The sequence below is a fragment of the Aotus nancymaae genome, unplaced genomic scaffold, assembly GCF_030222135.1.
Source record: "Aotus nancymaae isolate 86718 unplaced genomic scaffold, 86718_ANA_hifiasm-v0.15.2.pri h1tg000011l, whole genome shotgun sequence".
NCBI classification, from domain to species: Eukaryota; Metazoa; Chordata; class Mammalia; order Primates; family Aotidae; genus Aotus; species Aotus nancymaae.
The window spans coordinates 37913191-37930960 of NW_026988422.1; the positions used below are offsets into that span (position 1 = coordinate 37913191).

General features: G+C 38.8%; 1 protein-coding gene across 6 annotated transcripts in view; it reads right to left on the reverse strand.

Annotated features, from left to right (window-relative positions):
- MEIS2 (Meis homeobox 2) overlaps nt 1–17770 on the reverse strand; it is a 209091-nt gene that overhangs the window by 144440 nt on the left and 46881 nt on the right. The gene's annotated exons all lie outside the window — the stretch shown is intronic.

A 17770-nucleotide genomic window follows, 5' to 3' on the forward strand; every position in this document is an offset into this window, starting at 1 on the left:
TGCACTCGACATTTGCATGACATGAAAACTTTTAGCTCTCTGCACCACTGATCATTATCATGAAAAAAAAAAAAAAAAGATACACATCAAGGTAGGGTGCTCACTTAATCAGAAGTTTCTATCAACATCTTTCTCTTCTGTGCTTTTCTCCAGCATTAATTGTGCATTAGCAAAAATCATTTACTTTTAACAGTCATAGTTATTTTTTCTTGCCCTCCGGCAAAAATGCCTTGAAAGCCTGCCTGCAGGGCATCTAAATTATGTATCTGAAAAACTCTTCTGGCAAGGCATTGCAGGACCCCTACTTTCTTAAAATTCATACGAGCACGTCTTCCTGTTTTTGGGAAGGCATCAATCAAGAGCAGCAATATATGCCATATCCCTACATTAATATTTGAACTAATAACTTTAAAAAAAGGAAAGAAACAAGATCCGACTTGTGGCATAATCAAATGCAAAATAAATGAAGAATATGGGGACAGCACTGGGGCTTTATAGATGGCTGTGTTTTCCTTGCACATCATTAGCCTGGAGCCACACGAAAGAGGAAAACAGAGAAGTAGAGAGTTTATGCTCCCTGCTGGTGTTTAAGAAGCCAGGGTCCTGGAAGGACATCTGGGAATTGCACTGAGATGGGGGTTTTTGTAATTTAAGAATAGACATTCATTAGCAGTAAATGCCATAAATCCCATGCTAAGTAAAAACCTTGTCCAAGAAAGCCTAAAACAATAAACTCTGTGCTCAATGTAGCCTGAGCTGGACGCTCTGTAGCTTCCCGAGGAATACGAGAGACCCAGCAGCTCATTCCCAGCCCTGCTCTCTCCTCTCGGACTGTGCTACAGCACAGCCATCCTGCCCACTGGGCCACTCGCCTTCTAACTTCTGGGTCTGCTCTGTGGGCTTCCCTGTACCTGTGCTTTTCCTTTTTTGCCAAAAAAGCCTTCAACCTTCTTTGACCAGAGAAGCAGAAAAGCCACAGCAAAGAGCTGGCAGATTAATTTTATTGACATTTCCATTTTCACTGCAATGCGATACCCTCCATCACATGGAAGAGATGACCCTCACTATTTACAGACTGACAGGCCACTTCATTACAACCACCCTGCCCCAAGGCAAAGCAGCTCCCTTCCATCTGCCCAAACACTAGAGCATGACCCCGAAGTTGCTGTTCTCTTTTTCTTTGCCTTCTGTTATAATAATAATAAAAAAGACCCCATATAGTCAAAGAACAAATCAGTATACAGAAAAACAAGAGGCGTTTGACTCTTTCAATACTGAATATACGGAGTCTAGTTTACATCTGTCACCCTCCCTGCACACCCATGTACACCAGGGGGTCGCCTGGACAAAAAGACACACACACACACACACATACACGCACACCCAAGCTCGTGCGGGGACACGTGCACACGCTTTCCACCATGCCAAGGAACTGCTGCAAGGCAAATTCTCACCCACACTAATGGCTTCTGACTGCTCCTTGGCAACCCTAGCATTTTAACCTGGGTGGATGTGCTCTCCAAAATACAGACACTGGAGCGATCTCATCAGCTGTTCATGTGACACAGATGGAGAGTGGCTATTAGGAGCCAGGCAGTGGGCCTTGGGGATCTGAGGTGCTGTTCTGTAGCCTGAGGCGATTTTGAAAAGCAGTACCCGGAGATGAGGAAAAAAAATCCACACTGCAAGTGCAAGTTTGAAGTCAGTCAGTCTGTCTGCCTACCTACCATGGATAAAGACATCTTTGTCTCTTAACGTGAAATCTATGTAGGCTATCTGAATGTACATTTCAGATAATGTATGTATGGAATAACTCTTCCTTCAATGTCTTCCAAATATAAAAACACACTCTGTAAACAATGCCTGTGTGTATATATTTCTTTCTAAGCACATATGGTTTCTGTGTATATGTTTAAGCTGAAATTGTCAGGATTTTGTTAAAATCTCATTTAGCTTTTTTTGATAGATTTTTGAATGCACTTATTTTAAAAGGTTAATGGCTTAATTGAAGGAAGTTCAACGAAAAAAGTCATTTGCCTTTTTAACCCAATCGATGACCTTAAAAATGAGAGACAGCATTTCCACAGGCATTTTTTCTTTCTTAAAAGCAAAGAGGGCTGGTAACACCTTCAAACTATACGATTCACTATATTTAGCTCCAGAAAAAATATAGCTAGATTGAGCATCCTTTGATGACTGACTTAAACTCGAGAAGACGGGAGCATCACGTAAATTTTAATATAAAGCAATCCATTGTATATAAATGTAAAATATTTGCATTTAGATCCAGTGTAATAAATAGTTATAAACAATAACGTGTCTAGTATTGTATTAATTTAAAATTTTGTGTCTAGTATCTAGTCATTAATATATGTTTATACCTCTATGAAAAGGGGAATTTTCCTCTCCCTAATACAACAATAGATACAATTGTTTTTTCCTCCAATGGACTGTGGACCAACTCCAGCACAGAGAACTAACAGCATAAAGAAAATTTTTGAAAGGCAACTGTGTGAACTGCAATCTAAAATAAAATTTTGCAGCTGATGCAAGAGTTAGTAACTCAACGTGGATATTGGTGTTTTTTTGTTTTAAGGCTGTGTGTGTGTATAAGATAACTGGCAATCCTTGGCACATGCGTCAAATGAGTTTATGTGCTGAAAAGGTATGTATACCAGCACAAATGCACGTGCCAAATGAGGTAAGGAGATAGCATCTGAAGTTAGGATTCAAAATTGTGGAATCCTTGAGGGCAGGAACTATTTCTTGTTTATCTTTTGATTATGAGAGGATACCTCCTTGTCTGACTCAGAGCAGATACCCAGTGATTATCTGTTGGGTGAGGAAATGACTAAACTTGTCTATCAGCCTATGCAAGGGCCCTCCCCATTTTTTGCCAACCCCTACAGTGGAGCAACTGCACACATTATATACCTAAAGGGCGAAGGCCTTGTTCCACTGGAACAGCTGAGCGGGTTACCTGTGTGCACACAGTAACTTCTAAACATGCCAGGAACAGAGCTTCTTTGAAGAACTCAGTACCCACAGGGCTTTTTTGCAGTGCTGAACCAAAGGCCATTCCACCAGCATTGCCACCTCTGATGATGAAAAGCTATATAAAGAAATACTGGGCATGCTTCTTTTGAAAGGTTGCTAATCCCTTGACCAAAGGTATAGTCTAAGTTCTTGGTAAACAAACTCAAAATAAATGTGCATTAGTGAAACATATTGTGTGTGACCACAGAAAGGAAGACTCAAGCCCTGTGGACAGATAAATCTGAAGTGGATTAAATGATCAGAGGAAATTGTTAAAAACACAGGTCCCAGGCCTCATCCCAGACCTACTGATTCAAAATGTCCTAGGGCAGGGAAAAGGAGTTTGTATTTTTAACAAGTGTTAAGTTTGCTTATGCAATCAGTGTAGCACTGGTGCTTTAAGTGACTCTGGGAATCCACTGACTAGATTATCTAAATTAAAATGAGATGCAGCCTCAGGAACAGGTAGGTAGTCAAAATTGTACTATACTCCCATGAATGAGGTTAGTGGTCCTGGTGAGTAAGTGTAATCTGGCCTGGGCCTTATTCACTGTGGGAAAGCCCCATCTTAGTCTGATAGTAAGGGTTAAACAGAAAGAAAGAAGCTATAGAACATTGGCTCTGTGCATTGGCACCAGCTAAGAAATTGTGAGAAATGCAAATTCTCAGCCTTAGCTGAGACCTACTGAATCTGAAACTCTAGGTGTGGGGCCCTGTTAATAAGCCCTGCAACTGGGTCTGATGCCCACTCTAGCTTGAGAACCGCTGCCATAAAGCACAGAGAGCATCCCCTTGGCTTGCTATCCTGCTTTGTTGTTGTCTGAAGGCCTGAATCCAATCCCTAGGTCCTCCTGCTGTCTTAAGACTCTGAAGCATTTTGAGAGCATCTCTAGCTAGATTTATACCCACCCATGCTCTCAAGGAAGTCACACATGCTTTCCTTAGCTGAGCAGATTATGCTCAGAGCATGACATTGCTCTGGTAGGTAGCGCCAGCATACACCTACTTAAAAGAGCAATAATGAGAGTGTCTAACTGCAGGAAGCTAAATCCTGGGATACCATGGGCATCTGGGTGTAGGCCAATATCCATATCCATAGCTGTGTATCCACTGAATCAAGGAAGGACGTCGGCACACTATGAGAGGATCCTCAGATGATTGATTCTAAAGCAGAAATGCCATCCAGGCTGGGTGCAGTGGCTCACACCTGTAATCTCAACACTTTGGGAGGCTGAGGTAGGTGGATTACCTGAGCCCAGGAGTTTGAGATCAGCCTGGACAACATAGGTAAAACTCTGTCTTTACAAAAAATACAAACATCAGTCAAATTTGGTGATGAGCACCTGTAATCACAGCTACTTGGAAGGCTGAGGTTGGGTGTATCACTTTGAGCCCCCGAGGTCAAGGCTGCAGTAAGCTATAATTGTACCACTGTACTCCAGCCTGGGCTACAGAGCGAGACTCTGTCTTAAAAAATAATAACAATAATATTCTCATTCATAAAATTTATCGTCACAAAAACCACCTACGCAGGCTGGGCATGGTGGCTCATGCCTGTAATCCCAGTACTTTGGGAGGTCTGTTTAGGAGAATTGCTAGAGCTTGGGAGTTTGAGACCAATCTGGGCAACATAATGAGACCCTCTCTCTACAAAAATTTAGCCAGGCATGGTGGTGAGCATGGTAGATTGAGGTGGGAGGGTAGCTTGATCCCAAGAATTTGAGGCTGCAGTGGGCAGTTGATTGGACCACTGCACTCTTGCCTGGACAGCAGAGTGAGACCCTATCCACCACTCCCCCTCCAAAAAAAGCAATTATCCAGGCAAAAAGATGCCACTTCATTTTTTGGCATATTGCTTTATTCCATTTACCCAAAAATCTATCTATATTTTGGATATCAAGTACATGATTTGGAATGAAAAAATGATGGAGGCAGTGATGTGTTGTGATGAGTCTGATACTACAGGGATGTGGCTTTCTTTCTCCTTATCTTATCAGAAAAACAATGCAACAACCAAGACAATTCTAGTCTATCTCCTTCTACTTACCCCACCCCCAACAAAACTGACATTTGCTATTGAGGAAACTGAAGCCAGTAGATTAAATCCTTGCCCAGGATGCCATAGCTACACGTGGTCAAGGATAAACTGAAGTTCAGGCATAGCAACTTCAACTGAGTGCTACCACCACTGGTATTCTCACATTAACAATGTAAATAATCTTTTACTTTTCAAAGCATCACCACATCTGAATGCTGTTATCAATGGGAGATCCAAACCATGGCTGATTCTATAAGAAACAGGCTAAGCACAGAGAACAGATTAGTTCTGCGGCCCTGAGGTTGAAACTGAGCTAGATGGTCCAAGTTGGCTTTGAATAGAAATGTGTACACTCTTCTCCAGAAGTCAGTCAGTTCCTGCAAAAGCTTTAATTATATTCAGTACAGCAAGAGTTCTTGAGACTCAGATTTTTCATAACTGGTTTAACACAGTTCAAATGAAGACTCTGACATGGACACCACCAGAACGACCCTCAGAGCCCAGAGATGCTACCAATATTTGAAGAGCTACTGTTCATGCAGTAGGATCTCATGGGCTTTGACGTCATCACTGTGCAGTATAATCAAACACTTCATAGAACTGTGATTAAAATGATATATTCACATTCTTTAAAGTCACTTTTTAAAAGATAGAATAATGTTTCTATGACAGTTGGCACACTGTCAAATAAAATAAACACCTAAAGCTGACCTCTCAGCCATGTCTCTTCAGAGAAATAAGACAAATCAATATGTATTTGGTTAACAGTACTTGCACTTCTTTTAGGGAACTTGTGGTATATTATTTAGTTGTCATTTCTCCCTAGTTCTAGACCAGCTTTAATAGTTAAATATGTTCATACAAAATATATATTAAGTAAATAAAGAATGATAGCTCATCTGGAGGAACAAGATTTTTTCTGTCTCTTTTTGTAGCAATAGGAATTTACCATATTCGTTAACATTTTCATTTTGCACAATGTAAGTCCATTAATTTCATACATACAAAAACATAGGTAGACAGATATCAATATTGATATCTTCCAGACAACCCATTTCCAGGAAGTAGGTATATTTATGAATATATAGATACTTACATGTGTTATATGCTATTTTAAACCTAAATGTACATAAATTATCACTATTTAAAATACTTCATCAATTTGTGCACAATTATGGAAATATATTTATAAATGAACTGAATGTTTTTGCCTATAGTCAGATACATATATACACATACATATGCAAATTTCTACTATTAACTCCATTCTACAGATAAGAAAACCGAGACTCAAAGAAATTAGATAACTTGTCAAAGGCCACACAGAGAGTGGCAGAGGGCAGTTGTCCTCCACAGCCCATGCTCACCTCCTCTATTCCTTTCCTCAAACTGCTGGGAGAAGAAGATGTGAAGGGTGAAGCTAAATTCTCAATTTGCCGTCACTGCTACAGAAATAAACGCCAAGAGAGAGGCCCTGTATGTTCACATTTATGTCCCAGAGAGACACTGGATGACGGTACACTTAAAATTAAATATGAACCAAGAAATAAGCATCTGCATAACTTTTGCACAGATGAGTGTATCCAATATGAGCCTATCCTTTATCTACAGGCGTATTATTAGTTCCTGTGGATCTAAAGCTCAAATCAAATATGATTTTGAAGCAGAAACATCTGCTGAATTTTAAAGACTTTTCTGAGCCAAGGGATCTTTCAAGTTCCATACCTTTAATCCTTGCTGTTGGCCTTGAATGCCCTTTCTCTTCATTTTTCTTTCCTCCTTTCCCATTCTTCTTTACTAGCAAACTCCTACTCAACCTTTAAAACTCAATGAAAAAGGAATCTCCTTCAAAAAGCTTTCCCCAGCTCCCATGAACAGAGCTAGTGTACTATGCTCTCTACTTCCTCAGTAGTTTGTTCTTACCTCTGTTATTCACTTTCTTCTTGCAATTTATCTGTTTACTAGTTTGTCTGTCTGTGAGCTTTTACATTTCTGATTCCCAAGCCCTGAGAAGGACTAACCACTCAAATATTAGTGAAATGTACAGACTGATAGCAAGAGCCTCTAGATGTATTAATTAGAACCTGATGAGAACAAATCTGCTTTGAAGAACGTGCCCAAGAAAGAGATTTTCTGGCTTCTAGTTCACCAAGCTTTAGGTTCCCTCCCTCCACTCTCTCTGCCCCATGGGCACTAGGTTAGATCCCACCCAGTGTGTGCATATATGCAAAGATGATGGGAGACACATGTCATACCCTGCTTATAAAAATGGTGCTCCATCTCAACTCTGTCCTATTCCAACAGGGAAGACAGAGTGCTAGGAGAGAGGGGACTGCCCACTGCCCAGCCTGTTTGGGCTATTCAGAAATATTACAGTTAAAAATGAAGTATAATGTAGTAATGGAACTGCAACACACAGTTCTTTATGGACTAATTTTCTGTCATCATTTCTTTATGCCTTTTCCCCCTTAAATATAGTTCTTTGAAAACAGGATTACAACATACTAAGAGCCAAAAGGTTATTTTCTTTCAGTGGTTGTCAGGGACTACCTTCCAGGAGTTTAATTTAGGGCATCCCACTGAGAAACCTGCCTCAGGATTTCAAATGAGATTTAAAAAAAAAAGGAAGAAGGTTTTGCCTAATTCTGTTTTAGAATACAGCTTTGCAAGACTTGCTTCCCAAAAACCATCAGCAAAGTAAATTTTTTTCTACATGCAATTTACCTTTTTTTCCCATCAGATCAGTTGTGGGGAGGGGGCTGTAGACCCAGAAACATGGGGAGGATGAGGGGCCAGCAGTGAGACCTGCTAATTACTGATCTCTTTTACTCTCCTGCTGTGCTTAACTGTCTGGACATGTTAAAGTGAAATTTTTCTGTGATTTTTCAAGTGACTAGTTCATGGCCCACAAGCACGGAGGGAAGCAGAAGAGATGAAATGCTTTCGTTTACATGCAACATTTACTAACTGTGTGGGTTTTCTGACATTAAAGAGAGGACAGTGACCCAGGCCACCTTTTTCACACTCAAAAGAGCACTGAAAAAACAAGTCTTCATCGGCTTACCTCAGGCTTCCCTGGTCCTGAACACCCTCCCCCCAGGGTATGAGCAGAAAGGGAAAAAAAGAGGGGATTTTATGCTCCTTTCTCTTCAACTTTTCAGGCGGTATAAGCAGCATTTAGCAAATTCAGCCCCAAATGGCTCCAAATGCTTAGAGCTGCAGGGGCTCATTCTTTGTTATCCTCCCTCTATTTACACAGGATTTACGCAGGCTCTCCACTGAAGAGACCGAAAGCTCTTCCATTCTCACCGGCTCGGCCAGCCCAGACTGTGGCCTCTGCAGCTCGACTCTGGCCTGTGATGGGAGATTTCTACAACCTGGAGAAGGCGACAAACTGCTCACTAACTCAGTGATCCCGAGACAACCTGGCTGATACAGGCAGCTGCAAAGCAGACAGGCCTGCGGAGATGAGCTAACCTTCCAGAAGAGAAAGGAAAACCCAGCCAAGGCTGTGCGAATGTGCGTCCAGAGACAAATAACATGCACTTTAAAATATGCATCTATAGGATATAATGGAAAGTGGTGGGTGAAAAAAAAAATTCAGACTGCAGCTTGGATGAAAACCACTTCACCCACTGGTTGGAAAAATAAAGTGTAAAAACAGACAGATGGACACATATGTAAATGTGGCTGTGTTTTAGGCTTTAGCTGGCAATGTGAGTGTCGTAGTATAGTTTTGCACGCCTGTATTTTCCATATCATGTTGAATCCTGTTAACTGTTGAACAGAAACATCCTCGTACTGGTCCTTGACCAAATCAGTCCCCTCGATTTACCCGTTAGGAGCCATAAAATGGCTTTGTTTATTGACTGGAACTCTCTAATCCTTTATAGCAGAAGAGAATGAAAGCTTCAGACGCTCTTGGCCTATTCTTCACTAAATGTGGTTATTCTCATTTAAAATATATACATTTAATTCATTGTCATTTGAAGTATGTATATTTTTTGCTCACCAATGTTAAAATATTTTAAGAAAGGATATCTGTTCTCCTAAGTCTCCCATTGAATTCTCTAAAGGATACTGACTCTAGAAGAAAAGTATATTCCTCTGCCATTATAATTCAGCTGATTGCTTAATCTCTGTGGTATAGGATAAAAGAATGTACTTGTTACTCAGTTACCTGATAAGCACATATAAAAGAACAGAGTATGTTCTGAAGTTATTCACAGTACATCATAATAAAGCTCTTCTGGGCACTCTAATGATTCATTTTTAGTGATCTCTCCAATGCCCTTTTCCACAGTTAACACTCAGATTTTATTAAGGTAGAAAGCAGGGACAAATGTCCACTCAAGTCCCAGCTCTCAAATTTGACTCTGCTTGCACTACACTACCTACAGCTAAAGCTTTTTTAATGTTCTGTTCACCTCCCTAGAGTGGTATTTCAGCTAACAGAGTTCACAATCTTTCAGCCCTAAACACAGAAGGCTGCTATCTTCAAGTCATCCTAGGAATGTGCCAGATACCATCATTTCCCGCCTGTGACACAAAGAACCAGAAAGAGAGAGAGAGACCAAGAGAAGACCAACCTGATCAAGTTACCAAGAGCCCAGAATGCCCCTCTCAGGAGGTTAATCTTTGAACCGGTAAATGTTATAATTAGGAGCCTTGAAGTTGGGCTGAGGCTGGCCATTGAAATAAAGACCCTAAAAGAGAAAGTATGAATGGATCCCATCTCTTTCACCTAATGGTTTGACATGAGGGTCTTGGTTTTTATGGAAAATTATACAAAAATGAGTTGTTATGATATATGAGTCTCTTTCCCACATCTCCTACAGAAGAAAAAAGGTGGTCGGAGAGATGTGTCTTCTCAATTTCACTTAGCTATGTTTCAGTACAAATTGTGAAAATTATGCAAATAACAATTTTGGCACCTTTGCTAGAGGAAAACATTATTAAATTATGCTCTAAGTATTTTGTCTGCTTTAGTAATTACTCTCATGTAACTGTAAATATAAATAGCTGTTATTCTGTTTAAATTTTTAATCATGCAAAATATTGTCACACAAAATGTCCTTCTGTTGCAGTCTAACTGGGATTTTCTTTTTTAAAATATCCATATTTAACTGAAGTGGACTATTTTTAGCGTTGTAAAGTGTTTTAGTCAAGATAGCTGGCTAACATCTCTGAATCAACAGGTCTTTCAAGGAAAGATATGGCCTTTATATTCGCAAAAAGAATTTCCTACAAAAGGCCATTTATATAAAACACATTTTTAACATTTTAAACTAAAACTAGAACGTAATTACTCTGCTTCCAAGAATGTATTAACTACATCAAACCTATACTATATGTTTTAGTGTAGAGCAATAACTATAGGATTTTCTAACTGTCTCTTTTATCATACTTTAATATTAAATGAAACATTAAATGTCAACTACATATTAACTAATAATAAAATTTATTAGAAGAAATAACAAAAAAGCAAAGTTCTATCTGTAACAGAAATTATTTCCTTCCATTTTTAAGAGTCTTTACTTCATTATCAAATTTGCTATCTAAAACAAAAATAAGGACAATACATTTTTATAACATAAAATGGTTGATCAGTTTTAATTCTTAAGATGATATTGCTCTGTGAATTTATATCAGCAGGTATCACTTCAAAAAGCGGAACAACAAAAACAAAGACTTTTTGGGTATTTCTTCCACTTTGCCAACTATTGTAAAATGAAAGCAAGAGAATATTTTAATAAAAGTACAACTTTGAAACTGACATGGTTAAATAGTGCAAAAAAAAAAAAAAAAATCCACAATAACTCTTTATCTTAAAAGATAGCCATCTCTATAATAATAATGTTAACTAAGATTACTAGTTAGAAATACGTATCAACATGCCCTTTATGAGGTTTTTAGGAAGCTAGTCATAGTTCCCTATAGAAAAAATGAACAATAGTATCATGGAGTTGGTAACTGGTTTTAGGTGGATACTTTTGAAACCATTAACACCAAATTTGGAACATATTTGTTAACTATTAGAAAACTATATTTCGTATATTTTTTCAAAGAACATTTTCATACAATAGAGTTTCCTAATCAAACTTTGAATTTTTGTTTAAGAAGTTTATAAATTAAATTGCTAACACTTTAAAAGTAGCAATGATGCATTCAGATATTCCATTTATGATGATTGCTTTAAATAAATGTAGTGCTATTATTTGAGAACAAGCAGATATATTTTTGTAATAGAATGCAAATGAATATCTATAACACATATGTAATAGCCCTAGAGAAACAAATAATGTGGCTGCTTAGTAAGAAAAATCTAAGATAGCACAGGTTGATCATTCTTCATATAGACTACATAGTAAAGAACAGCAGATGCTGAGGCCCTATAAAGTGCATCGGAAATGGAAAATGACTGCTAATGGGTATGAGGTTTCTTTGGGGGTGATGAAAATGTCCTAAAATCAACTGTGTTGATGCTTGTACAACTTTGTGAGTATATGAAAATCACTGAATAATAAGCTTTAAAGGGATGAATTGCATAGTATGTGAAATACATCTCAATAAAGATTTGTTTTGAGACATAGTCTTGTTCTGTCACCCAGGCTGGAGTGCAATGGCTCGATCTTGGCTTATTGCAAACTCCACCTCCTGGTTCAAGCGATTCTCTTGCCTCAGCCTCCCAAGTAGCCGGGACTACAGGTGTGCACAACCACGCCTGGCTAAGTTTTTGTATTTTTGGTACAGATGGGGCTTCATCATGTTGGTCACACTGGTCTCGAACTCCTGAGCTCAGGCAATCCATCCACCATGGCCTCCCAGAATGCTAGGATTACAGGCATGAGCCATTGCCCCTGTTTTTTTTTAAACCAGATTTTGGTCTCCCACTACAAATAAGAATGCTGGAAGAAACTTAAAAGCCTAGTAGTTGAGCTTGAAGGTATCCATAATCTTTTCTGAATTGCTTCAAAACAATGTGATTTCAAGTCCTCTTACTAATATTGTCTTTGCACCTTGCATATGGACAAACATGTACTCAAAAACATTTGAGATGGATATTATACTGTTTATATAACAAAGATAAGCATTATAGAAAAGTATATTGACTTTCATATTAAAATTAATCCTTCTCCACTCTCAATCTATTGCATCATAGCAGAACCCTAGCCCAAATATTTACTCTTCCAAGGCTTACATTAACACTCAAAACTCCAGAATACTTCCACAAACAGATATACACACACACACCATGCCTACATTTCTACCTAATTATTGAAAGCTTCTTCAAGTCAAAAATCTTATCTCTTTTGTTGCTATTCTTAAAATTTTGTGTATGTCATGGGTATAGTTTGTACCTAAGCTTTTATTAAATGAATGGGTGGAGGGCTCTCTTATTTCTTGGAATATGCTTTTAGGCCTTGTGGTTTTATATCTAAAATTTGGAAACAGAAGTTATCTAGAATGTTTGTCTCTAACAGTTGTAAACTGGCCATAGAGTTGGTGTGCCATAAATTTCAAAGACATTAACTTGTAAGATACACTCCATGGAAGAAGCAACTTCATTGAAACAGATAATAAACAATTGGGGCCCTACATTTGGAAGAGTATCCTATATACTTTTCTAAATATCTGACTTTTTTCTATTTCTCTGGGCAGCTCTACTACTTTCTTTCTACATTGGAGACTAGTTTCTGATGCAGTCCTTGTCCCTCCATCCTGCCCCTCCACTCCCTCCTCACATAGATACAGAAGCATATACTCATGGAGGGAAATGGTGATGTGATGGAAGAAGCATGAGTTGTGGAATAAAACAGACCTTGTGTTGAATTTTCAGATCTATTTCTTACTCATATTTTTTAAGACTAGTCAAAGTGAAAGAGTGGGAGTACAGAAGAAATGAAGAAACCTGTAACTGGTTTTAATCAATTACTTGTAAATAACACTGCACTTGGACCAGCCCCAGATCTATTTCTTATTGGTTGAGTACGACCTCAGTCAAGAGATTAACCCTCTGAACCTGTTTCCTTATCTGTGAAATGGGAAAAATTCCATATACCTGACAGGTTAACTGTAAAAATTAAATGAAATCATGAGAGTAACAGCTATCACTTACTGTGTCTCCACTTTGTACCCAATGCTTTATACTTATTAACAAACTTAAGGACTTCATACACAACATCTAGCCTCATGCAGTACCTGAAGTAGCAAAGGTGCATCAATAAATATTAGTTATTTCTCTTCTTAAAATGAACCAGCCTGAATGGATAAACAAACTGTGGTATATCCACACACTGAAATACTATTCAGCAATAGAAAGGAATAGACTGCTGATACGCCCAGCATGGTACATTATGAAATCATGCTAAATGGAAGAGGCCAAAGACAAAAGGCCACATAATATATGATTTCAAATATATTAAATTCTAGAAAATGCCGACTTGGCCGGGCGCGGTGGCTCAAGCCTGTAATCCCAGCACTTTGGGAGGCCGAGGCGGGTGGATCACGAGGTCGAGATCCAGATCATCCTGGTCAACATGGTGAAACCCCGTCTCTACTAAAAATACAAAAAATTAGCTGGGCATGGTGGTGCGTGCCCGTAATCCCAGCTACTCAGGAGGCTGAGGCAGGAGAATTGCCTGAACCCAGGAGGCGGAGGTTGCGGTGAGCCGAGATCGCGTCATTGCACTCCAGCCTGGGTAACAAGAGTGAAACTCTGTCTCAAAAACAAAAAAAAAAAAAAAAAAAAAAAAAGAAAATGCCGACTTACACATTAACAACCGAAAGGGGATCAGTGGTACCTGAGGACATACATAGAGGGATTAAAAGTGCTTACGTAGTGATTAAAAGGGGTATAAAAGGAAATTTGGGGGTAATGATGGAATGGTGCAGTATCTTGATTACAGTGCTGGTCTCATGAATGTATACAATTGCCAAAACTTATTAAATCGTACACTTTAAATGGGTGCAATTTTTTATGTAAATTATACCTCAATAAAGTTCATAAAAATAACAAGCAAATTATAGTTTAATCATCAAAGACCTGTTATTTGGCATAAAACATATTTTTGGTGGGAAGTACAGCATTCAATGCAGAGATGCTGGAGTGGGAATTCTCCCAGTATTTGCAGCAAAGTTCTAAATGATTTGGGGCAGCATTTGAAAGAAGCTGTGAGGAGAAGCTCAACATGATATTTATGAACCTGTTGATTTATATCATTTTCTTTAACTTCATAAAGATCCAAGATGGGTAGTCAGAATGCACTTTGCAGGTTTAACCAAAAAATATCTCCATTGTTCAAATCTCATGATAAGATATATTGTTAACAAAGAACTATCCGAGTTAAAAAAAAAAAGATAGTAACTTGAAAAGTAATAAAAGTAATTCTTAACAAACTACTTTTTAAAACTTTCAGGAAATTCAGTCTTAACCCATTCCTACTACTTAAAGAAGATCTCACACCACCTTGGAGATCTTAGACAGTTTCGGGGGAAAATCACATCATTCATGAAAGACAGCACTCTCAACATTAAGCATTAATGGAAAATAAAGAAATGACATTAGCCCTTGCCAGCCAACTCCATGCCTTCAGATAAATCCCTGAATCCATCATATAAAGATGGACTGGAACTAACATTTGTGGAGCATCTACTACACGCCAATTCAGCAGGCCTTATCTCAACCACAGGACAGTTCTGAGTTTGGTATTGTAATCCCTATTTAATATAAGCAGAAACTGAAGCCAGACAGGTTTAAGAAACTCACCTAAAGTCATGTGGCTAGTTGGTAATGCAGCTCAATCTTGAACTCTAAATCCTGAACTCAAGTCCATGCTCTCTTCTCACCACATCGACTCTATTCCCATACAGAAATGGAATTCATGTTTTTTAAGGGGTGGGTGAGGGGCAGGGCAAACAATGCCTTACGGCTTTGAACCTGGATAAGTAGTCACTTACTATTGACCAATTATGGCCAAGCGATTTATCTGACTTTTGAGATGTGTGTTATTTGGCATATATTAGAAAATCAATAAAAGTTAGTTCCATTTCATTCTCTTTTTCCTTCCTTCTCATTTTTATTTATTTATTATTTTGAGACAGAGTCTCGCTCTGTCTCCCAAGCTGGAGTGCAGTGGTGTGATCTCGGCTCACTGCAACCTCTGCCTCTCGGGTTCAAGCGATTCTCCTGCCTCAGCCTCACGAGTAGCTGGGACTACAGGCACATGCCACCATGCCTGGCTAATTTTTTGCATTTTTAGTAGAGAAGACAGAGTTTCACTATGTTAGCCAGGATGGTATCGATCTCCTGAGCTTGCGATCCACCTGCCTCGGCCTCCCAAAGCGCTGGGATTACAGGTGTAAGCCAGCATGCCCAGCCCTCTTTCACTTATTTTAAAGATCCATTCACACAGGAAAAATGAAAACAGAGTCACCACTGGTTGAAAAACACATTTGCTTTTATAAAAATGTCTTCTTCCTTATTCTTCCAAAACTCATATCTCAAAACGGCAAAAAAGCAAAGGGTACGTGTGCTGCTACTAATTGGAAAACATTTTCATACCTGCTTGCCATCACTCTTTTTCTCCTAGAAAGGTGAGGAGTTGAAAGCCATGTAATTATTAGTTTGCCACAGCATATCCCCATTCTCTGTCATGAAGAAAGACAACTCGCAGGGCACCAATGTGACTTTATTCAGGCCCTGTGAGCTAATAAAACAGGAACTGGAAAGGTGTTTGTTTGAGAGGAAAAGTTGTCCAACCTTTTCCCAGGAAAGAAAGAAAGGGGTTTGCTTTCTCAGTAGGTTTATTCATATACCTGTGGTAAACCAGCCTATGAGAGAACCGACATCTTTGCTGTACGATCAGATCTGAGAGCCACCAATCAAATAGCAGTCCAACCTTAATACGCTGATAGAGCACATTTCCGGATCTTGATCACACGAGGCGAGGGAGTCATTCTTCTGAGTGATAAAGTCGGCGAATGCACTCTTGAGAAGATAACAAATTAAAAACCGGCTGACTCGACACCATTTGAGTGAGGAATTCACCGCTGACCCAGTAGAACACAATTTCTACCACCAGTCAGTAATCACTGGAGAGGGGCCAACTTCACTTCATAGCTGTAAAACTATTCCTAACAGAGGGTCTTGGCACAGTTAAAAGATAACTGTCCGATTTACCTCATGCACACATACTGAAGTTGGTAATGACTTCCCCAACTATTTCTATTCTGAGACGTACTGTGTGTGAAGGTTCGAAGATTCTAAAGCAAATTTTGAATTCCCAAAAGTGTTGCGTTATTTAAATGATCAAAAATGTGAAAAGAACTACATAACCTAGAGAACTTTTCCATTTTGAAAATGTATTTTAAATCTATAGAATTTCCACTACAATATCTAGTTTTTCTATAGTTGACATATTCTGGTGGGAAATGAAGCTGACATCCTCTATACATCAACCACAAGTCATTAGGAAGATGACTATCAGAATAGTTATTATGAGACTTACGTTCTAACTTTGAAACATGTGATTTTGGATACAAATACCTCAGAACTATATAATAAATTTTCAGCTCTCAAATAATTCTTTTCAATTATTGATTATCACAACCAAGTATAAGGGCATAGGCTATTAACCCCATTTAACAGATAAAGCAAGTGAGGTGAATGTTTTCCTAACTTCTTGCCTTGCCTGTGGTACTTTCCAGTACTTACGGCGTATGATAGTATTAGGCTGAACCAGCTGAAACTGCTAATATTTGACTATTTTTGATCTACCAAAATGGCAGTTCCATAAAGCACTGTTTACTTCCAGCCTTATTAGCAATTGTAATAAGGCTTTTCTTCTGCTTTTTCTATTTTTCAATTTGCTTGTTTTTTATGTCTAGCCTCACTCTCACAAATTCCTTCAATTATATTCTCTTTCCATATTAACCAGATGAAAAAGCCAAGGTAGAAATAAATTCAAATAATGGAAGCCCTGACCTATGAGAGGCCAGTGATTTTACGCACAGAAAACTTGCCAATGAAAAATCAGGAGGTGGGGAGACTTGGTAGTTTTTAATTTTTTTTGGTTTGTTTTGTTTGAGACAGGGTCTCACTCTGTTGCCCAGGCTGCAATGGAATGATCACGGCTCACCACAGCCTCAACTTCCCAGGTTCAAGTGATCCTCCCACATCAGCCCCCTGAAAAGCTGGGACAACAGGCGTGTGCCACCACAACCAGCTGATTTTTAAAATTTTTCTGTAGAGATGGCGTCTCCCTATGTTGCCCAGGCTTGTCTCCAACCTGTGAGCTCAAGTGATCCTCTTGTCTCAGCCTCCCAAAGTGCTAAGATTACAGGCTGAGCCACCGTGCCCAGCATAACTTTGTGTTTTTAAATAGGGATATAGAAAGAAGCCTGTTCATGACATTTAGAAAAGGGAAGTATTCCTGTCAATTCTAATTTCAAATTTCAACAACAGTAATTAGCATTGAGAAATGATTAGCGTACACTCTATTATCTGCCCCTGGAGAAATTTTCACTCTAAATGTTTCCTACAATAACGATAGCATTAATATAAAATAATATTTATTGAGCACTTACTCTCTTCCAGACACTCTGCTAAACACTTTATATGAATTCCTTTGTTTAATTCTCATCATCCTATGAGGATTGACTTTTTCCACTCAAAGAAACTAAGGCTTAGAGAAG